General features: G+C 48.3%; 1 protein-coding gene across 2 annotated transcripts in view; it reads left to right on the top strand.

The window, feature by feature from the left end:
* Positions 1-23649, top strand: part of LOC144823772 (transcription elongation factor A protein 3-like) — a 271048-nt gene that overhangs the window by 238527 nt on the left and 8872 nt on the right. The gene's annotated exons all lie outside the window — the stretch shown is intronic.

Here is a 23649-nt window from a genome sequence, read left to right on the forward strand (position 1 = left end):
ATTGTAGCAATGGGCAAGATTTAGAGGCTGAACTATCATGCCTCAGATCACGCTTCTTGGCAATATGATATTCCCAAGCATGACTTGATGAAGCCATCTGCAAGGCAAGGCATAAAACTAGAGAATAAATACTTTTTAATACTAAGATTAAGAAAGAGAAAGTATTGCAAGAGGGGAATAACCAGTGCACCACAAGCGCCCTTAACAAACAACAAAAAAGTATTTTCCTCCATGTAAGAGAAGCCTGCACTCTGGCAAGTAAGATAATACTTCTTCATTCCACAGAGTGCCCTTCATTGGAATGCATTTCGGCTGCATTATCAGCTTTTCTCAACCATTAAGTGCCATGTTACCAATTAATGACTCATCAAGTGATGCCAATTAGACTGCCATCGAAGAAATACTTCAACATTCATTAATTTAAAGTCACCATCACTTGTAAATATTGCACATGTACAATCCGGCACTTTTATCTGCACGTACAGTCACCAACATATTTATAATGAAGCAACTTGAATTTAAAAGGCCTAAGATTTCCATTTATACATAAATATCTTACCCAGTCGTAGTTCTACTTAGGATCATTTTTCCATGGGAAATGCATTTTTTTGTTTTGTTCATAACTTTGGTGCCGTTTGACAAATCTCAACAACATTTTCCAAAAAGTGCTACTTTTTGACTAATTTGTGCATGGAAAATTTCACGGTGATCTGTCAAGCGAGAGCCGAGGAAAAAGGTGGGTCCCAAAACACATTTTCCCACATTCATTTTTCCACAGAAACTTTAAACTCAGCTATAGCCTACACCTCTTAACAGATTAACTTCAAATTTGCATGAAGGCTAGATCTTGGTCCAGAAAGAGTGCTTTTTGTGTAAATTCATTCAGTAGTTTTTGAGAATTAATGCAAAAAAATGAGAGCAGAATTACAAGGAACTGATGCATCTGCATAGATGCGTCAGTTTCCTTGAGTCACCTCCAAATGTCCTTGTGCCACCATGGATGCTCTGTATTTACAATACAGTGCACCATGGCGCAAGGAATTACAGATGCATCAGAAATTCTGACGCATCTGTTGGAGGAAAAGTGACGCATTGTTGGAGTTTGTCACAAAAGTGATGCAACTCCAGAAATGCACCAGAAAATATAGGGAGGTCCCATGTAAAATGCCCTGCATCAATCCTAACGCTGGGTCTGAGCAGGCGTAGGGATTTTGACACAGTGAAGGCGTAGAGTGACGCAGTGAAATCTTGTAAATTTCACTGCGCCAGTTCTACGTGGCTTTTTGCATGGGAATGCCCACCCTGCATACATTATACCTGGCGCAGGTATAATGTGATGCAGGGCTTTACAACGTGACACATCTCCCTAGATGCGTCACGTTGTAAATGGGCCGTAACTTTTATGCCGCCGCTTCGTCACCAAAGTGACCACTTCCTTTAGGCCGCTAAACTTATGAAAAGGTAAGGGGCAGCCCTCTTCCTGAGCAAATAATGGCCTGGGCATCTCTTTACCCTTGGACCAGCTCACTAGTTATGTCCCTAGGAGCCCACCCCAGGACATAGTGGTCTCCCTGCCCTCACTGGTGTGGGCAGGGAAACCTGTGTTTGCAAGAGCAAAATTACAATGGGGGAGGTTTACTAAGATTTTGCACCGTGTTTGTGTCACAAAAGTTCCTAATTAACTTTCCAGTGCTTAACTTGTTTAGCCCTGCTTCGCATTACTTTGCGCCATGAGGGCGTGCCAAGGGAGGTGCATGGGCGTTCCCATGCAACCACCCAAGCTTTCTCATGCTAAACCCAATTTACTAAAAACAGTAGATTGAGTTTAGCGTGAGAAAACTGTGCCCTTTTCAACAGGCACAAGGAAGGAAAAATGCTTTAATTTCTCCTTCCTTAACGACTTTGCATGCATGCGGCACTGTGAAGCATCCATACAAAGTGGGAAAAGCTTTCCCTCGTGTCTAGCATAGTATTTTGTACAGGAAGGGTACCCTTCCTGTACAAAACACTCATGCACACACCCTAGTGCTTTAGCGCTCAGGTGTGTGCATGGTGCACGGCTGCTGAAATCAGCATCAGTGCAGGGGAAAGGGGAAGAGAGAGCCGTATCTTTAAAAGTATGGCACTCTCCTGCTCCCTTCCTCTCCCGCAATGCAGCGCAGCCTCGTGGGGGGTGCTACGTTGCATAACTTTTTTGTAAATCTCCCCAATAGTCTGTTCCCAGCTGGCGGAAACTTTGAAAATGCTCCCACCGACTGGGAGCATATTTTTGATCTGCTTCCCTGCCTGCACTGATGCGGTCAAGATAACAGATCAAACTATTGCTCCCATCCGGAGGAAGCAGGAATAGTAACTGCTCCCTCCAGGCGGGAGCCATCTGGGACCGTAGGTGCCTAGGGGCTCTTCCTACAGCCCCCCACCAGTATACTGTGGGTGCCCTGGGTGGGCACCAGAGCACCCACCTTTAAGTAGTGAGGACCTCTGGAATGGGGTCCCTAGGGCCTATAACAGCGCGGGGAGGAGGGTTGCACAACCCCTTTACTTTTACTAATGGCCATGAGAGGATGGGGTCCCCAGGGCCTAACAACGCTTGGGTAGAGGGGTCACACGGCTCGACCTTTAATTTCATAAAACTACCCTGGGGAAGGGGTCCCGAGGGCCTAACAAGGCTCGGGAAGGGGGCCAAGTGCCCCCTTCTTTATTTTAAGGAGTGGCCCAGGGGGATTGGGTCTCCAAGGCCTAATATGGCACGGAAAAGGAGACCACGGCCTCCCTTCATCCTAATTTTTTTTTAAGTCCCTGGGGATTGACCTCCATCCCTTTAAAATAAATAAGGTCCAGGGAATGGGGTCTTCAGGGCCCTAAAAGGATTGGCTAGAGGGGCCATACTGCCAGGCCTTGTGCCCAACTGCCCGCTGCTGAGGGAGGAGGGTATGCTGGCTATGCAATTTTCAAAGTGCGCATGTCCCTTTGGCCGGCTGTCTTGCGATGGCCAGCCAGACATGCCCAATTTGAAATCTCAAACCGAGCTGTCTTAAGACAGCTGGGTTAGAGTAAGTGCAGGCCTCTTGGGCTCTGTGGAGCACTGAGTGAGGCCGCTCCCTCCAATCAGGGTGCTAGTCTCAAAGCATGAGAGCAGTGCCAGGATTGGTTAAGGGAGTTGAAGCATCCAGTTCATGTGGGCGTTGGCGAAAGAAGAGCTCCAAAGCCAATTATGTTGTTCAGTAAGTCTTTTTAATTTAATTTTGTGCGCGTCTCGACCCGTCTCCCACTTCCCCGCAAATGCCAACCACCCCTTGTCGCAAACAGGGACAGTGTACCATATTAGAAAGAATACCCTGCCCCCAGGGCAGCTATGAACTCACACTGCCCTGGGGGCAGTATATTCAAGTGAAATACAGAGCATCTGTTTTAAAACTATTCTGTGTTTCACAGTGCAAGCATCAAGCTGCCTGCACTTTGAAAAGCAGAGAGAGAACCCCTTGCAGGTAGATGCAGTGAGTGACTTAAGGGAATGTCTGGGGGGGTTCATGGGACCCCCTTTCTCCCCTCCAGAGGAGCTTCCTTTAGGAGGCACACTGAAAGTACACCACAGGTATGTTTGCCTATGGGCCTGCATCCATTATATGGCATGGGTGCAAAGGCAAAGTGATTCCCTCATTTTCACGAGGCGACGTTCCCATGCAAATGAAGAAATATTGCTAGATTTTGCTGAAGAGTTTATATACCATTTAAGATTATATAAATATATTTGCTTTAAAAGCCAACTTAGAGTTATATAACATTAAGGTATCTCTCTACCCGCTGAGGGGGTTGGGGGGCTGCTACTGCTCGAACAACCAGGTTTTGAGAAGTCTCCTGAAGGTCAGCAGGTCCTGGGTCTGTCGCAGGTGGATGGGGAGGGTGTTCCGCATCAAAGTTGGGGTGCGATGATGGAACTCCCTTTTTTGAAGATGTGGTGGGGCAAGGGTCTGACAGTGAGCCGGAGTGCATGGTGTTCATGGTTTTGAGAGTATCTTCCTCGTTGACGTGGTTCCAGGAGGTCAGGAGGCCGGTGTATCGGCGGCTGTAGGGGAGGTTTGAGTGTTGAAGTTGTCGTGAATGTCTATGATCTTGCGGTGGAAGAAGGTGGCTGGGAGTCACAGAGGTCTTGTGACGGCGGGATGTCGTTGGAGCTGGGGCTGGGGTTGGCGAGTTCCTTCACGATGTTGAAGAGCTCTTTGCTGTTGTGTGCGTTGTTGTCGATGCGTTCCTTGAAGTAGGTCCTTTTGGCGGTTCGGATGTGTTGGTGGTGCCTGCGGCAGGCGTTCTTGAGGGCTGTGTGGTTGTCTGGTGTTTCTATGGGTTTTCTATGGATTCCTCATAAAATTTGCCTTGAATGACAAATCTTCACAGTACCTCTTAAAATCAAAATGTACAGTCAACTTGGTGACGAGATGAGTGCATTTAGGAAGATTATCGATGTTCTTTGTGACAAATTCTAGTAACTTGTCTCAGGTGTAGACGCACTAGAACACTGTTTTTTTTAGATGCTCAGTAAGTTAATCTGATAGCTGTAGTTGTCTTGCTTCAGAATGGCTTCATGTTTATTGAACATCAAAGTGTATTCCAAGGTTTCTGGGTTAGGCTGCTTGAGGTAGGCTATCTGGAGGGAAGTACAAAGGTTGGGGTGAGAGGTAGGTGCTGCAGTGGCAAGAAAATAAATGACTTCCCTTGTGTATACGTTTAACATTAGTGGTCGGATGACCATCAAGTTACAGATGGTTGTGAGGCAGGTGGATATATCTGTATCTAGGTTGGGAATGCACGTGGCAAAAGATAGAAATATGTGTCTCTGGTATCATTGTATAGATGATAAGAAAAGCCAAATGAAGTGATCGTTTGGCGGATGAAAGTGGTATTGAGGGATTAGAAGAGCGGGCCCAGGACATGGACTACATGTAGCTGTAAGTGGATGCAGTGTGAGGAGCAGGATGATACAGAGAAAGAGTGAGCAGAGAGATAGGTTGGAAGCCAGTTTAATGCTGAATCTGTGATATCAAGAGTGTCCTGATCAACAGTGTCAAATGCAAGAGAGAGAGAGAAGTATGTGAGCAGAGGAGGCATGATTATGAAGGAGAGCGTTTATGAAGTTAGAAGCATGAAGTGTGCAGTGAAAAACAGATCAAAGGGTATCAAGCAGGCTATGACAAGTGAGTGAGGAAGCTAGTGAGGAGATTAAATGCCAGTTGTTCAAGACTCTTAAAGAAGAAGTAGAATAGGGAGACTGCACAGTAGTTAGCAAAGCTAGAAGAGTTGGTGGTGAAGTCACAATGTAGAGCAAAATATGCACCAAATGCTTATAATTGTTAACATGGAACTTAAACTTAAAATCCCAGCATGCAGAGTGCTGCAGACAAAAAAAAAAGGAATTTCTCAAAGTGTCAAGCACGACATTTAGTAACTTGATTGCAATGTCACAGATGTAATTTAATGGGCCTTTTATCTTCTTAGCAGGCGATCAGCGTAAATGTCTTTCCATTCAAGGTTAATGCAGAGGCAGGCCAAATCTTAGGCTGTCAGCCAGTGCCGCTTTCAAGAGATCTAGTAGAGATCTCCCTCATTCTCAATGAGATTCGTGGCAATGCTAGCTGTGGTCTCAGACTTTATTTCTACATGAGATCCATTTAGTGGACTTAAGCGCCTTGATGACCACCTCTACACAAACAGACATCAGGGTGGAACCTGACTCGTTTTGTTCAAGTCAGTTTGCTATGGCCCCTCTGCTCAGGCTCGTGCTGCACCTCCACTCAGACCGGTAAAAACCCTAAATATCGAATCCAAAATACAGACTGCCCAAAATATCGAATCAAAAATATAGACAGCCCAGAGTATCGATTTACCAAAATATAGACAGCCCAGAATATCGAATTTAGGGTATGAAATATCGAATTCCATAATATCGAATTTAAAATATCGATTTCCATAATATAGATTTTTTTTTAGTGTTACGTATGGTAGTATCTGTATTAACATTTAGGGGTCCATTAGGATGGCGGGCGGATTGCCCCCGCCAGGCTGGCGGTAGCCACCGCCAGCCTGGCGGGGGCAATCCGCCCGCCATCCTTCCCTGTATTCCCCCCGCCATATTAGAATGGCGGGGGGACCACGGCGGAGCAAAACACCGCCCACCACTTTTCCGCCCCGGTCGCATTGCGGCCGGGGCGGAAAATGATTAATATGGTGGCGGTGTCTATGAGACACCTCCAGCCATATTACAATGGCAAGAGTGCAATGCCTTTCCTTGGCGGCAATGTCGCCACGGAAAGGCAGGCGGTGTTCACTCTGGGGGCCCCCTGTTGGCCCCCAGAGTGAAGGCCCAAGGGGGGGTGGCACACGGGGGGTACCACATTTGCATAATCAAAGCGGCAGGCACCGCGCGGTGTCTGCCGCTTTGTTTATGTAAATGATGCAAAGCATTTTTAGTATTGTGGCGGGCGGAGCAGAGAGCTCCGCCCACCACAATACTATAAATACAGGATGTGCCCGCCACTGTGGCGGGCACATCCTAATGGTGCGTGCGGGACCCCTGCCCTTAGGGCGGGCAGTCCCGATTTCCGATAGGATGGCGGGCGGCAAAGCCCGCCCGCCATCCTAATGAGCCCCTATGTATTAATTTTGTAATGTATGTTTAATTGTTTTTTAAATAATGAATGTTATGTAATTAAATGTTTGCATAATTTAATTCTGTAGCTGGTTGTGGGTTTATAGGGGACTAGGGTGGGAAGTAATTTAATTATAATAAATTAAATATTAATTTTTATTTACACGTATTGATTTTTTTTTTTTTAAACTGTTTTTATTAATTTTGTACACAGAACAGACAAATTAAATTCTCAGAGCATCCCACTCAAATACCAATTTTCCCCGCCTTGCACACACATACCCGCTCAACAACTCTTAAACATGACATCCCACCTCCCTCTCTACCCCCACCCCCCCCTTGTCAGTGTGCCCCACATCCCCTAGTACGGCCCGATTGGTCAAACATTGCCACAGCGGGCGGCACTCCCCTTTATTCACCGCTCACGTAAAGCTCCCGGTATAATCCAACATTGTCAAAGACCAGCATCACAACCCCGGGACCCGGTAACCCCCTCAATCCGCCCCCTCCTTGCCTCCGGCTCTCAGTTTAACTCCTTCCCTCCAACCCTGCGGCTTCCACCCCGCCCTGTCCCACATCCCCTGCCCTATTCGCCGGCTCGCCTGTCTCTCCACCATCATCAGCCTCCATTAGCGACTGCAACTCAATCACTAGTGCGCTCCACGCCCTGGCTGTCTCCATCGCTTTATCATTAGCTGCGCGCCTAGCCAATTGCAATCGGAGAGTGCTCTCAGATGAGGCCCATTGCAGGAAACACCTCCGCCACCTCAGGAAGTTGGGTCCCCCTCTAGATTTCCAGTGTAGGGTAAGTTCCCTTTTGGCCATTATGAACCCCAAATCATAAAATTTACTAGTGATCTTAGTGGCAGGAGTATGGGGAAACCAAAGTAGCAGGCATGCACCCGCGTCTGCATCAACCTGCCGACCCGTGATCGCGTTCAGGCAAGCGAAAACATCCATCCAGTACGAGCCGAGCCCCGGGCATGACCAGAACATATGTGCAAAATCAGCGTCCTCCACAGCGCAACGTGGACAGGTCGACTGCGCACCTCCAAAGATTCGGTGAATCCTGGCAGGCGTCCAATACGCCCTATGGAGTGTATAATATTGAACCAGCTGGAACCGGACATTTCTGGTGCCCTTCCAGGCCCTACGCACTAGTTGGGGCCAAGTCGTCTCCGGAATCTGCCGTCCAAGGTCAGCCTCCCAGCGCTCCCGCAGCCCATCAAGGGGAGGGGGTTCAGCCAGCGCCAGTCTCCTATATAAGCAAGTGATGGCCTTATGTGTGCCAGCCGCCATCACTACGTACTGGCAGCCCAATGACGTGGGCGGCTCCACCAGCCCCATCTTCCAACGCCTCTGAATCCCAGCAACCAGAGCCGCGTGCAACAGGAAGTCACCCCGCGGGAGTCCGAATGTCTCCTGTAGTGCACCGAACGGCAGCAAGGCACCGTCCCGATACAAATCACCCAGCATGTGGACCCCAAGGTCCTCCCAGCCTGCTAGCGCCGACCAATCACCGCCGTGCGGGATGGCAGTAAACATCCCAAGTGGTATCTCCGGGGCATAGGGCGTTCGGCACCCCCCCCGTCTGTGGCAGCGCAACCAGCACTTGCGAAGAGTACGCTCCTCGAGGGTCAGCTGCTCCAGCCGTAATTCCTGTTGGAGCACAATAAAGGACAGAACATGGCGCTGCACAAGCCGACCCTGTTGGCCGTCCGGTCCTCTGAATTCTCGCGCCACCGCCTGCGTGAGCCATTGAAGTTGAGCAGCCAAGTAATACCATTCGAAATCTGGTACGGCCATACCACCCTCATCCCGGGACCTGAGTAAAGTATTCAGGGCCACCCGTCGCCTGCCAGTGCCCCAAATAAAGCCGATCACCAGGGTCCTCAGAGTGCGGAAGAAAGAAGATGGGATCCACACTGGCAACGTCCGGAAGAAATAAAGGAGTCTCGGTAGGACCACCATTTTTAACAAGGCTATCCGCCCCGCGACAGATAATGGGAGGACCTGCCAAAACCTCATACTACCTCTAATGCCCCTCACGGCCCTTCCCACATTCCCCTCGTACAGTAGCGAATGGGTGTGATATATATGAACTCCGAGATACTGCAGGCAATCCGGTTCCCAGCGCAGACCGTCCAGCACCGCCGGTTGAACACAGCGAACGGCTAAGGGGAAGAGGCAGGTCTTGGACCAATTAACCCGAAGGCCCGATAGGTCCCCGAATTCACGAAGCAAGGCACGTGCTCCCGTCACGGACGAATCTACATCCGCCAGGAACAACAAAAGGTCGTCCGCATACAGGGAGATATAATGCATGTCGCCTCGGGATAGTACTCCAGCAAAGGACCGACCCTGTCGGGCCCGAGCCGCCAGCGGCTCGATCGCCAAAGCGAAAAGGAGCGGGGACAAGGAGCAACCCTGTCTAGTGCCCCGCCCAACCACGCACGCCGCCGATATGGAGCGGCCCGTCCGGACCCTAGCAGTGGCCGACTCATATAGCAGCCTCGTCCAGCGGACAAAGCCCTCACCCAGCCCGAACCGAAGGAGCACGCGGTACAAATAAGGCCATTCCACGCTGTCGAAGGCCTTTTCAATGTCCACCGACAGCGCCGCCGCCCCCGCAGGGCCCTCCCCCTCGACATCCATAATTCGTATCAGACGCCGTATGCACGTCGAGGTGTTCCTAGTGGGGATAAATCCCGACTGGTCTGGATGGACCAATGAGCACATATGAGTTGAGAGCCTCGTCGCCAATATCCTGCTCAACACCTTATAGTCTACTGTGAGCATCGACAACGGCCGATACGCCGTTCGAGCCGTAGGGACACCGCCCTTTTTCAACAGCGGGACGACAATCGCCTCTCGTGCCGACTTCGGTAGCTTACCCCAATCCCAGGCCTCCCCATACACCTGGTGGAGGTGAGGTGCCAGTAAATCCACATACGCCGCGTAAAACTCCACAGGGAGACCATCCCCCCCCGGTGTCTTCTTCCTGGCCATATGTTTAATCGCCGTCCTAATCTCCCCTTGTGTAATAGCCGCCCCAAGCGAAGTACCCTGTTCTAGTTCTAGCCTTGGCAGCCGGGCCTCCTCAAGGAAGGCATCCAGCTCCGCAGGGCAAGCCGTCATCCGACTCCGATAGAGTTCCGCATAATACTCCCGGAACTGAGTGTTAATCTCCAGTTGCGAGTGGACCACGACCCCGGTCGACGTAGCTAACGACAGAATCGGTGTGCCCCTGGTCGCAGGGGTCGCCAGCCAGGCCAGCAGCGCGCCGACCCGGTCTCGCTCCGCATGCGCCCGGACCATGTATTCCCGGTAGTCATGACAGCGGAGCCTCTCCACCTGGGTGGCCACCCGTTCCCGAGCCTCCAGCACATCGTCCCTATTACTACCCGCTGGGTGGCTATTCCTCTCCGCCAGGCGCAGTGCATTCTCCTCCCGCGCGATATCGGCTAACAGCGTCCTGCGAACCCCCGACGTGGACGAGAGGCTCGCGCCTCGCACCACCACCTTGAAGGCGTCCCATTCAATTGCTCGAGTGGATGCCGTCCCCGCGTTCTCGAGGAAATAGCGCTCAATGCAGTTCTGCAAGTCAGCGTGAAAGACTGGGTCCTCCAGCGTCAACGGATTCAGCCGCCAAGAAGGCACCGGCTGTCGCTGCCTGGTCCAATTGACCGTAAGCAGGCAAGGGTTATGGTCCGATATGGTCCGCGCCAGGTACTCGCAATCATGCGTGAGCTCCTGAGCCCCACTTGAGCAGAGAAACGTATCAAGACGCACATGTAAATCATGCGGTACCGAATAGAACGAATAATCCCTATCCGTGGGGTGGCACGTCCGCCACGCGTCCCGCAATCCCCAGCGGTCCTGCCAGTCTCTCCTGACCGCAGCCACTCTACGCACCACCGATCGAGCCAGCGGCGGATGAGAACGGTCCAACTCAACATCTGTCACCGAGTTAAAATCCCCACCCATGTACACCGTACTCACGAGCACATCCGAAAGTCGACTCGACAAGACGGAGAAGAACGCTGCCTGATCAAAGTTGGGGGCATATACGCTACAGAACGCCACATCCCGGCCATCCAGCCTCCCCAACACTGCCACAAACCTCCCGTCCTGATCCACTCTAGTGATCAACGGTTGAAAGGGGACACCCGCCCTCACCCAAATGAGTACCCCCCTAGCATGCGCAGAATAAGTAGTATAGAAGAGTTGCCCCCTCCAACGCCGCTGCAGCGCTTGACCCTCCGCCAAAGTTAAATGCGTCTCTTGCAAGAAAGCCACCTGGACCCCCCTCCGGACTAAATATGCATGTACTTTATACCTCTTCCTCATTGAGTTAAGCCCCCGCACATTCCAGGAAATGCACTTCAGTCCCAATCTAGCCGCCATCAATGGGCACATAGCGTAGTCCAAACCCCCACAGTTTCACCGGCACACTGACAATACCCAGCAACTCAACAGCCCCATAACTTTCCCAACCAACGCCCCTCCCACCCACCCCCAGAACAGGCATCAAACAGTTGTCACCCATCCAAACCCCACCCCCGAAGACGAGGGAAACTCTGGGAAGTACCAGAGACTCACGAAATACGTGAGGTCGAGGAGGTGTCCACTCACCAGCCCGCCGGACAGCCAAAACCCATCCCACCAGAGGTGCCGATCTCGGCTATTAACAGTCCTCCCCCATCCCACCCCCGGCAGCACCACCCCACAACAACAATCAGGCCCAAGGCCCATCACCCTCTATAAGATGCGGAGCACAGTTGCCCCTCTGGACGTCCAGAGCACAGGACCTCAGGAGCCCTCAGTATGTTCACCCCACCAGGCCCACAGATCCCCTTACTGTCTGGTACTCAGCAGCTCGCAGTCACTCATCCAGTAGGCCATCCGCCGTTTGCGGCGTGACCCGGAGCTGCTCCCCTAGGTCCTTGTCCGACGCTTCATCCGAGCCCCCTGGTTCCGCCTCATCCGAACCCTGTCCCGATCCCGGGTCTGCCACCTGAGCCTGACGCACCACTCCAGAAATGTCCGACACCGCTTGCAGGGCGTCTCTCCTCTCCTGCGCAGTTTGAGAAGCTGAAGGTGATCTCCTGCCCTGCTCTCTCCTCCGATTGCGCCTGCTCCTGCGCGGTCTCGGCCGGGTCTCTGCACTCTCCGTCCAAGTACTCGAGCCATCCTTGCCCGCTCTGTAGCGCTCCAACCACTGCCAGGCGTCGTCCGGGGAATCACAGAACGTCGCTACTCCGTCCACCAGCACCTTCAAGCGGGCAGGAAACAACAGAGAGTATTGAACCCCTTCATCACGGAGGGCTCTCTTGACAGCGAGAAAGGAATAGCGGCTGCGTTGGACCTCCTGGGAGTAGTCTGGGAAGATCGATACAGAGGCATTGTCCACCTTATAGGGGCCAGCCAGTCTGGCCTGTCGCAATATAAGGTCCCGGTCCCTGAAGTGGAGCAGCCGGGCTATCACCGGCCTCGGGGGTCGGCCCGGGGCAAGTGGGCGCGCCGGGACCCTATGAGCTCTCTCCAAGGTGTAGAAGGGTGTCAAGCCCTCAGTGACCACCACGTCCCGCAGCCAGCTCTCCAGGTACGCAACCATATCGCCCCCCTCGATATTTTCGGGCAATCCCACCACGCGGATGTTGTTGCGTCTGTTGCGCCCTTCCGCGTCGGCCGCCCTCCGTTCCAACAGCTGCACCCTACGGGTTAGGTCCTCCAGGGCAACGTCCGACGCCTTCTGGGCCGGTTCCAGCGTTGCTATCGCCAGTTCTGTGACTTTGACCCGGTCCGCAAGCTTTCCATGGTCTGCCTTCAGAAGGCCAAGGCTCGTGGATACCTGGGCGATGTCCTGGCGCAGCGCCTCCCTCGTGTCCCCAATAGCCTGAAGAATCTGGTCCAGCTGCTGCTGCTGTAACCCCGCCGTCCGATCACCCGCAGTTTGCTGCTGATCCAGGGGGTCCGAAGAATCCTCCACCTGGTCCTGCTGCGCAACGCCCGCTCCCTTCCGTGGCTTCCCCATGGCGGCGACTCGGTGATCAAGGCGCCACCAAACCCGCAGGATCACCCAACCTGGATCCGCAGCAAGGCCAAATGTGGTAGTCCGCCACTAAACCAATCGGGGCAGTATGTCCCAGCTCAGTGACAAAAAAAGGAAGGAAGAGAGGGCAACCAGCCAGCACAGCCAGGACCCGGCCCCACTATCTCCACAGTGGTGCCCTGCGCCCCAGGCCCCTGGCGCCAACAGCGCAGGCCGCCAGGGATCCTGCACTGCGTCCAAATCGTCCCCGCCGTCCGCCTGCCGCACAAGGTCCGTGAAGGGGGTAGGACGGGCCCAGGCCCTTCTCGGCACCAGCCGGTCTTCCCAGGGAGGTCGCAGGGGCAGGGCCACCGGTCTCCGCAGGACACAAGGGGGCTCCTTCTGGCGGTCCCAGGGCCCCCCCCAACGATTGTGGTCCCTAGGCCCGGCAAGCTCTGCCAAAGTCCGACAGTCCCGCCTCCAAATCAGTGCCCCCGGGCACTAGGCCGGCAGCGCTCCACAAATGCAGCCACAGGAGCAAGGCGCCAGGCGGCTGCCGCACCGTCCCCCGACGTCGGGCACCTCCGCCCCCAGCAGCCGCTTCCAACCTGCTGTTGCGCCGGTGTCCAGGCGTCCGCACCGCCGATGCCCGGTGTGTCAGGGCCGATCTGCAGGGCCTCAAGGCGTCGCTGTCCGGTCACAGGGATCAGGAGCCCGTCAGCTCCGCCCGCCAGCCACCCACGTCCGGAAAGCTCCGGCGGCCCTCGGAAATCCAGGCCGGAGATCGGCCGCCACTCACAGGCCCAGGCAAGACAGCTGGCCGGCGCTCTCGTGGGGCTCGCCAAAGGGCGCGAGTCTCCGCCGCTGCAGGACCCCGCACAGTCCCTCTCGGCGCTAGGGTAACCCGTGGCTCTCAGCTGTCGAGCCCGGGTGTTAGCGCCGCCGGGGGGGTCCCGCGATCAGGATAATCCCCGAGATCGGCCTGGAGCTCAGGGCTCAGGCATCCATGCTCGGCGGCTCCGTGGCCACGCCCCCATTTACACGTATTGATAACGAATTGATTGATAATTAATTTTTAATTGGTAATTAAATTTTATTAATTGGTAATTAATTTTCATTAATTGGTAAATCATTTTTATTAATTGATTAATTGATAATTATGTTAATTGTATTTATTTGGAGCGGGTTGTGGGTTTATAGGGGAATAGTGCGGGATGTGATTTAAATGTAATAAAGTAAAAAAAAATGTATTCATATGTAGTGATAATTAATTGCTTGAAAATTAATTATTAATTGGTAATTAATTGTTATTAATTGATTAATTGATAATTATGTTAATTGTATTGTTTAATATTTGGAGCGGGTTGTGGGTTCATAAGGGAATAGGGTGGGAAGTAATTTAATTGTAATAAAGTAAAAATGTATTTTTATTTATATGTATGGATAATTAATTGATAATTAATTATTAATTGGTAATTATTTTTTATTAATTAGTAATTAATTGTTTTAATTGGTAATTAATTTTTATTAATTGGTAATTATTTTTAATTCATTTTTGTATTGGTATTGATAATTAATTTCATTTTATTTTAATATTAAATCATTACTTTCCCTACTGTTGCACTCTCTGGAGTGGGAATAGTAATTTTTACCCCTACACTATCCAACGCTTTCCCTACTGTTGAACTCACTGGAGTGGGAATAGTAATTTTTACCCCTACGCTATCCAACGCTTTCCCTACTGTTGCACTCACTGGAGTGGGAATAGTAATTTTTACCTCTACGCTATCCACCGCTTTCCCTACTGTTGCACTCATTGCAGTGGGAATAGTAATTTTTACACTCCTGGTATCCAACGCTTTCCCCACTGTTGCACTCTCTGGAGTGGGAATAGTAATTTTTACCCCCGCTATCGTACGCTTTCCCTACTGTTGCACTCTTTGGAGTGGGAATAGTAATATTTACCCTCTCGCTTTCCCTACTGTTGCACTCTCTGGAGTGGGAATAGTAATTTTTGCCCCCCCGCTATGCCACGCTTTCCCTACTGTTGCACTCTTTGGAGTGCGAATAGTAATATTTACCGCTACGCTATCCAACGTTTTCCCTACTGTTGCACTCACTGGAGTAGGAATAGTAATTTTACTCCTCCGCTATCCAAGGCTTTCCCTACTGTTGCACTCATTGGAGGGGGAATAGTAATTTTACCCCTACGCTATCCAACGCTTTCCCTACTATTGCACTCACTGGAGTGGGAATAGAAATGTTTACCCTCCCCTATCCAACAAATTCTCAACTTTTTTTTACATTAATAATTTTTTATAGTTTAAGGTTTTTTACATTATTTTAAGTATGTTTTATTTAATTGTTTTTAATATTTAATTAATGTAATATTATTTTTAATATATTTAAAAAATTCGATATTTTATTTAACTATATTTTTAACATTCTATATTTTGGATTCGATATTTTAGTACTTACCTGTTTGTAGATAGGGATTCTATATTCTGTCCTTCGTTATTTTGGAGTCGATATTTTGGGCATTCAATATTATGTCCCTCGATATTAAGTCAGTAAACCGCTAAAACAATGTTGCATGAAGGTTAGTCAAATGGAGAGGAAGAGAGAAGGGCCCAAAAACTCCATTATCACTGAAATCCACTGAAATCCACCAAAGAGGTCATTGACAAGTGAGAAACATGGACCGGGGGCAAACAGATATAGTCAGAGGGAAGAATATGCCCAATCAGTACTAACTAAAAGGGAGTGAACACAATGCATGTTTGAAGGTCATGCTATGTACCCGGTATACAGTGGCTATTTGGGGTGGAATACTATGCGAACAACATGGTCAAAGGTCACATCCTGTGCTTGGTGGTTGCTGGGACAGGAAGACTGCAAGCTGGGTGTAGCTAAAGGCTATTGTATGTCCCCAGGACCTATTGGGGCATGACATTGGGTGCTGGATGCAGATGAAGGTCACAACCCTTTTTCCATAACCTGTTGAGTAGATCAGGGACTGATGGCCACACAAACTGATGAAGGGCTTGGTCAAGAACCCCACTCTGTCTTCAGAGCTCAACGTGAATGACTAAATACCCTTATACCTTTTCTTGCATATCCAATTTCTAGAGTGTTCTAGGGTCCAGGGAACTGAACGCAGAACATGACCAATTGCCACTCACTCTGCTCTGGCAAAGCCAATTCCAAAGCTTAGAAATCACTGGGTAACATGGAACATGCTTCCATTGTTGGCGATAGCTGTAACTGTCCAAAGTCAGTAGGTATTTTTTTTGTCTTTTAACATACATATATTCAGTGAATAAACCTTTCTGAAAGCATCGCTTGAATGAGGAGCAAGCCTCCCACTCTGACATTATGCACCGTGCCCTGTTAGCATGAAGGGGTTACGTTTAGTTAAAACCCTTCCACAACCTTTACCACAGGCCCTATGAATTATACTAGTTATTCGTGAAATTAGCGGATTCCTATGCGTTTCTTTGTATAAAAACAGCAGAACCTGTGAGCAATGCTGAATCTACAATGAACACATATGCTATAGTAATATAGCATAGTTGTTAAACCCGCCAAAATAACCACAAAACCACAAAGGATTATGCAAATATAGTATCACCTATTATGCAATCTGTAGAGAAAGTGGTTGCTTAGATTGTTCCCAACTCTCGAGTCTCCTAATGTTTGCAGATAATTCGATTTGTAAATCCAACAAGTAAGGTTTAGAAGACTGATTTGATCATTTAGGGCTCCAGCATAAAATGAGGATTTTGTAGAAGAAAGTATGAATTTTGTACGTCCTGTGCTTTACTAAGCTCTTAAGTATGAACATTCTACCAATCAATTTGTGTAGAATCTATTGAGAGAGTAGAGATATCTTAAGGTACTGAATCAGTCCACTAATCTGCCAAGCACCACAGTTGTGGTATCTGCATGCAATGTACAATGGCCCAGTCAAGATATTAGATGTGCAAATAATAATAATATTTTATATGGATTATAAATTTCCTACTAAGTCATGTCTCAACTCTGCACCAAATAATTTTAGTTTATTTAAAAAGGGGTTTGTATCTAACATTTTTATACAGACTCCTTGAGCATTTTTTAAAGTCAAGTAAAACATGTGATTTCAAAAATAGTTGAAAATGTAGCTTATAGTCATCATTCAATTAATCAATCAGGGGATTGTAAACGCACTGCTCACCTGTGAGGGTCTCAAGGCGCTGGGGGATGTGGGGAGTCCGCCGATCTGTTTAGCCGAAGAACCAGGTCTTGAGGGTCTTCCTGAAGATGTTCAATGTTCTGATGTTTGCCATTAGCTCGTTCCAGGTCTTGGCTGCAATTTGAGAGAGGATCTTCCACCTGCTCTGACTCTGTGGATGCGCGGGGTTTCGGCCAGTGCGAGGTTGGTAGATCGGAGGATTCTTTTGGGTACATGGAAGTTGATTTTGTCGTTGAGGTATTTGGGTCCGTTGTTGTGTAGGCATTTGTAGGTATGAGTGAGGATTTTGAAGGTGACTCTTTTCTCCACGGGAAGCCAGTGGAGTCTTTGTAGGTGTTGGCTGATGTGTTCATGCCAGGGGATGTCTGGTGGCGGAGTTCTGTATCATCTGGAGTTTGCGTAGTAGGGACTTGTTGATGCCGGCGTAGAGTGCGTTTGAAATCAAAACAATTTAGGGACAATGAAAATAATAATATTGCGGACCTGAAAACCATACACAATATTCAATACATACACCGTTAGTTACGAAAAATATATATTTTTTATTTTTATTCTATATAATAATCACAATTTCATGTAGTTTAAAAACCAAAAGAGAAAAGTTTAATAGAGGGGATGATACCCTTTATATTTTAAAGCATATAATATTTACACATTCATTTTTATAGATGTTTCTAGACAAGGAATACATCGATTTCTATTATATCAGAAATCCATTACACATTTGTATAGATATTATGCAGGTTCTTATTTGATGTTGTTAAAAGAGACACATTCATTTTGGGCATGGCTCTGGAAATTTTAGATCCTATGCGCGTTTTGGCTTGGAGCCTTCATCAGGAAGCCATGTATATATATCTTATAAAACCTCTTTTTATATATTAGGTGCTTTAACGTCTGAAAAACTTGAGATACGGTAAGGGTCTAGAATATGAAGTTCTTGATCTGATGTCTAGTTTAGAAGACTTAATTCTTATTATGTCCTATGTCCAAGAATGGACATCTGTTACTTCCTGTTTGTGTATGTAATTAGCAAATCACAAAGTGTCCAATGCTGTAAAGAACGCCAATGTCAATAGTTGATGTTATCTGATATCACAATGATAAAAAGGCGTATGATACACGGTCCAAAACAGCTGCCTCTATGCAAACATAACGGAAGAATGTAATGTTTGTTCCAAGGACTGTATATATAAACTGTGTTACGTAAAAGGGGGGTGACGAAACCAATCTGCACACAAACCAAGTAGTAGGCAGATTTAGACCAACGGAGGAGATTCAGGTTCGCAAGGACATGAAGAGTTCGCACTCGGTATTCATACGAGAGAAAAAGCGTCTCGCCTGGTGGACGCCATCGATAAAGGTACGCACTGGCGTGGAGTGAGTTTCCATAGTCCAGCCTGCTGGTGATGAGTGTGGGGGTGACTGTCTTCCTTCCTCAGGGGGTATCCATTTGGAGGTATTGTGGAGAATGCAGAGTGTGTTGAAGCAGATGGAGGTGACGACGACACCCAGCTAATCCTTTCCCTCACCAAAGACCCCAACACCGCCAAAAACAACCTTCACGAAGGCATGAAAGAAGTAGCCGAATGGATGATACAGAGCCGCTTAAAACTCAACTCAGACAAGACGGAGGTGCTCATCCTAGGATCCTCCCCCTCAGCTTGGGACGACTCCTGGTGGCCTTCCGCTTTGGGATCTGCGCCCACACCCACAGACCATGCACGCAACCTTGGCTTCATTCTAGACTCCTCCCTCTCAATGTCCAGACAAGTCAACGCCGTATCGTCCTCCTGCTTCAACGTCCTTCGCATTCTCAAAAAGATCTTCCGCTGGATCCCCCTCGAAACTAGAAAGACTGTCACCCATGCACTGGTCACGAGTCGACTGGACTATGGCAATACACTCTACGCCGGAATTACAACAAAATTGCAGAAAAAGCTCCAGCGCATCCAAAACGCATCAGCGAGACTCATATTAGACATCCCGCGCCAAGAGCACATCACCGGTCACTTAAAAAACCTCCACTGGCTTCCCGTCAACAAAAGAATTACTTTCCGCCTTCTCACCCACGCACACAAGGCCCTTTATAATCTAGGACCCGAATGCCTCAACACCCGACTGTCCTTCTACTATCCCACCCGCCAACTAAGATCAGCCAATCAAGCCCTCGCCGCAGTCCCGCGCATCCGAAAAACCACCATGGGTGGCAGATCCTTCTCCTTCCTGGCTGCCAAGACCTGGAACTCACTCCCCACCCACCTCCGCCTTACTCAGAATCACATCTCCTTCAGAAAAGAACTGAAAACATGGCTATTCGATAAATAGTAAACCCCTCCCTCCAGCGCCTTGAGACCCTCTGGGTGAGTAGTGCGCTTTATAAATGCATGAACTTGAACTTGAACTTGACGGCGTTGACCTGTCGGTTCATGGTGAGTGATGAGTCGAGTACGATGCCGAGGTTTTTGGCATGGTTTGAGGGGTCACGATTCGAAATCAAGGAACACCTTATCCAACTTGGGCTTCCTACTTTATAAAAATAAATTGCTGACTTCTTTCTGGCTTACATAACCGAAAGGGCACAATTACTGGATAATTTAACTGGCTGTTATGATACAAACCTTGACTACTTGACATCTTTTTTGTAGAAAAGCCCTCAAATCAATAAAATGTCTTCCATCCATCTCCTGTCATCAGTCTGAATGATTATGGGCTTCCAGAGCAGATTGAAATTGGGCCACTTCCAAAGTTCTCTAACGTCATAATGATAAAATTCAGCTTTTTCAGTATTCTCAATTGTACAGTTCTCAACATCCCACCAAAATTCAAATGAATCGATTTGTACTAAAGAACATTGATCCTGGGAAATCAACTTAAAATATGTAGGACATTGTTAGCAAATGTTGATATTTTCCACGTTTTCAGCCAATATCTTTAATGTGATTTGCTTTTCTTAGAAACAATACTTCTCAAGTCTCTGGGACCTTCTGCACTTGCTCTTAGTAGGTCATCTTGTAAGAACAAATTAAAAAGATTTGCTTGCTGGCTTTAAAGGGTTTCAGTCAAGCAGAGCCTTTAATTATATTCATTGCTGTCGTCATTTGAGATATTTATTGAATATGACAAATTTAGCCCATTAGAAATATTATACCTATGCGTGTCTTCAGCTCTATGACAAAAATGGTATTGATTGTAAAACGTGTTCATGTGACCGCCACTATGAAGTGTAGAATTTGCCATTTGCTATAATTGACTAACAGTATTGGGTTAAGTACCCTACATGGTTTTTCTTTTACATACATACAAGACAGGCCTCTGCTTGGAGAAAAACTGGGGCTGCATTACACATGCGGCACACTTTCCTTCATTGCTCCGGGTGCATCTTTAAAAAGGTGTGCCTGGTGCAATGAAGGAAAGTGCACTGCATTATGGTGAATGCGCTGCCCACAGGGCAGCCGCGAACTTGTGCTTCCCTGGGGGCAGCCCATTCACAAAGGGGATTAGAGGTCCCCTTGTAGGTGGGTGAAGTCAGTGACTGCCCTACCCTGCAAGGGGATGTCTGGGGGTCAATGGGCCCCTTTTCTCCCCGTCAGAGGGCTGCCATCTTAGGGCACACTGACAGTGTGCCACCTTGGAGGTGTTGCAGTGTCAGTGCGCCTCCTGAGGGCTTCTTTGTCTCTGCACCCACATCGGTAATACGGCACAGGCACAGAGGCAAAGGGATTCTCTCATTTGCCTGGGGCACACCCCCATGCAAATAAGGGAACGCCCTCTAAAGATAGCACTGGCACTTTATGTGCACCAGGGCTATTGGTATTACAGAAGAGGCCGCACAGGTGCCTTTGTCAACTTCTTTAATAAAAGAGTGCCGGGGGCATGCAAAGTGGGCGAAAATGCCCATTGCGCCCCAGGGGCACTCTGTGTAATACAGCCCCGGAAGTGTAATATAATGGTGTAGAAAACTAGCTCAATTGTCAGTTCGTCCATTCAGACATGGCCAACATTTTCTAGCTCAATTTACAAATGTTCACAAATTTTATTCTTTCTGCAGACTGACTTCCATTGTTTCTTTGTTTTGCTGTAAAAATTTAGAAATCAAAGAAAACGAGGATTTTGTCTCTACTTAAATTAAGGGATGGTTGCGAAAGACAAAAGGGATTTTGGAAAACAACACAATTGACACTTAATCTAAGTCAATTGAAGCTAAAATATAAAGACCGGTGTGGCGTGAGCTCGTGTATCAGCAGGGAACAAGTTGGTTTCACAGAGAAACCCTTCATACTCATGGAGCAAAAGGTATTATGACTAGAACTAACTCAAGGGTGTGGGTTTGAACTGGTGTGTGAATGCACAGGAAACATGGTCATAGATGTGGAACAGAAATAAGCAAAAAGTGTTCAAATGGGTGTGAGTTCAACTTTGGTGTGTATGTGTGCAGATGATGAAATATAGGAACTAGGGCAAACCAAGGGCCATATTATCAAGCAAGGGCGATACATTATCGCCGCTTTTATCGGCAGGAAACTGCCACTAAAGCGGAGATAATGGGCTTGATAATATGCCCTTGTGAATTCCCATAGAAGCCCAGGTACTGGTGTTAACTTGGGCTTCAATGGGAATTCACAAGGGCATATTATCAAGACCATTATTGCCGCTTTAGTGGCAGTTTCCTGCCGATAAAAGCGGCGATAATATATCGCCCTTGCTTGATAATATGGACCCAAGTTCGTATGGGCTAGGAGTACCTTCAAAGAAACATGGATCAGAAACTTGCCATAAATTGTGGCTGTGTTGACATGGCTGTAATCACGGGGAAAATCAGGGGGAAGTTAGAAAATAATTAGAGGATGCTAAAGGAGTATCTCAGGTGTCATGTTGGACATAAGATTTAATAACTGGGTTCTCATGACTCATGCTTACTTTATTGGCTTGTTGGTCTTCACTTTCTTTTGCTGGACTTCCTTACCTGGTGTCTCGTAATTCAGGAGTGCTCCTCTTTTCTCTGCGGTTCTTGAAGCTGTTATGGTAGCAAGGCTGCGTTATTTAAGAGAGCATCCTTTCTTACATGGTATTTCTCACTGGTCTGTCTGTCAACAATAAGACCAGTCATTACTCCCTACAGTGTGGGGTGAGGGTCTTCAGCAATGTTCCAACCTCCCGTACATCGCCCCTAGCTGGTTCACCTTGTTCTGCAGGTTTTGGAGGAGCCTAGAAGAGATGGAGATTGTCAAGCTACTCATGGGGCATGGTTTAGGGCAGAATTGCTTGGGTGTGAGGGAGCGGCAAACACCCCTAGGAATCTCTGAGACTGGTGGTGGAGAAAAATAGGCTTCTCGGAAAAGGACATGTCGAAAGAGACAGAGCCTCATTTATGAAAAGTGACGCTTCGCTGCGAGAAAACAGCGATGCGTCACTTTTCATTGCGCCCTCCTTGAAACACCAATGATGCGTCATATTTACAGTATGTCGCATCATGTCTCAAGGAGTTACAGATACGTCAGTATTTCTGACGTATCTGTAGGCACAAAAATGGTGCCCTGCTGGAGTGTGTCACAAAAGTGACACAACTCTAGCAATGGGTCATTGCACATCGGCAAGTCCCATGTGAAATGTGCCTGCGTCAGTCTTATGCCTGCCATGAGGCAGGCGTAAGATATTGACGCACTTGCATTCTAGAAGTGGCGCAGTGGAATTTTATAGATTTTCACTGCATCACTTCTATGACCCTTTTTTGCGTAGGAACACCCCCCCACCCTGAATACATTATACCTGGCGCAGGTATAATGTGGCGCAGGGGTTTACAAAGTGACCTATCTACCTAGATGCATCACTTTGTAAATATGGGGCAACAAGGCACATTTTTTATGCTTCTGATGCTTCACAAAAAGTGACGCACCGGTGGCGCAAACGTGACGCAAGGGCTCATAAATAAACCCCAGAGTCTGGTGGGCAGCTGCTAGAGGGATGTTCTGTTCGTGAACGGGCGACTTTGACTTTCTGTCCATTTGGTGGATCTATCTATCTATCTATCTATCTATCTATCTATCTATCTATCTATCTATCTATCTATCTATCTATCTATCTATCTATCTATCTATGACAATGAACTCTCCTGTAAATCCTATCTATCTAGATTCGAAAACAAACTGTAAATCCCAAATTAGGCAAGTCTCTTCCTCATGCTTTGGGAAGTTACATACTATGCGGAAATTTCTCCACTTCCTGCCTATGGAGTGTCGAAGAACAGTAGTCCATGCCCTAATTACATCACACTTGGTCTGCGCCCTCAGTCTCTATCTGGGTCTCCCCGCCTATCTGACGAGTACACTGCAAATAATCCATAAAGCTGCTGCTAGATTGATTTGCAAAATACCTTTCTGACAATCTATCACTCCCCACCTGAGAATCCTTCATTGGCTATCTGTAATACGGCGCATAGAATTCAAGGCAGTTACCTTGGCGTTCAGAGGTGCATGGAGCTATGCCCGGCATACCTGAAAGACAGATTCAAGCACTACCATAATGGCCGGGCCCTAAGATCCAACCAATTGCATCTCCTCGTCATCCCCTGTTTTTCGTAAGGTGAGGACAGGCGAAAGAGCCTTTGCGGTTAGTACCGCCAAACTCTGGAAGTCCTTTCACTCTCCAGCCGCGTATCAGAGACTGAACTTACTTTACCTTGTGCCCTTAAAATCTGGCTCTTCACCAATACCTAGTTTCTCCTCGCGCCTGTTTGTT

Source organism: Lissotriton helveticus, chromosome 3_1 (assembly GCF_964261635.1).
Source record: "Lissotriton helveticus chromosome 3_1, aLisHel1.1, whole genome shotgun sequence".
In the NCBI taxonomy this organism is placed as follows: Eukaryota; Metazoa; Chordata; class Amphibia; order Caudata; family Salamandridae; genus Lissotriton; species Lissotriton helveticus.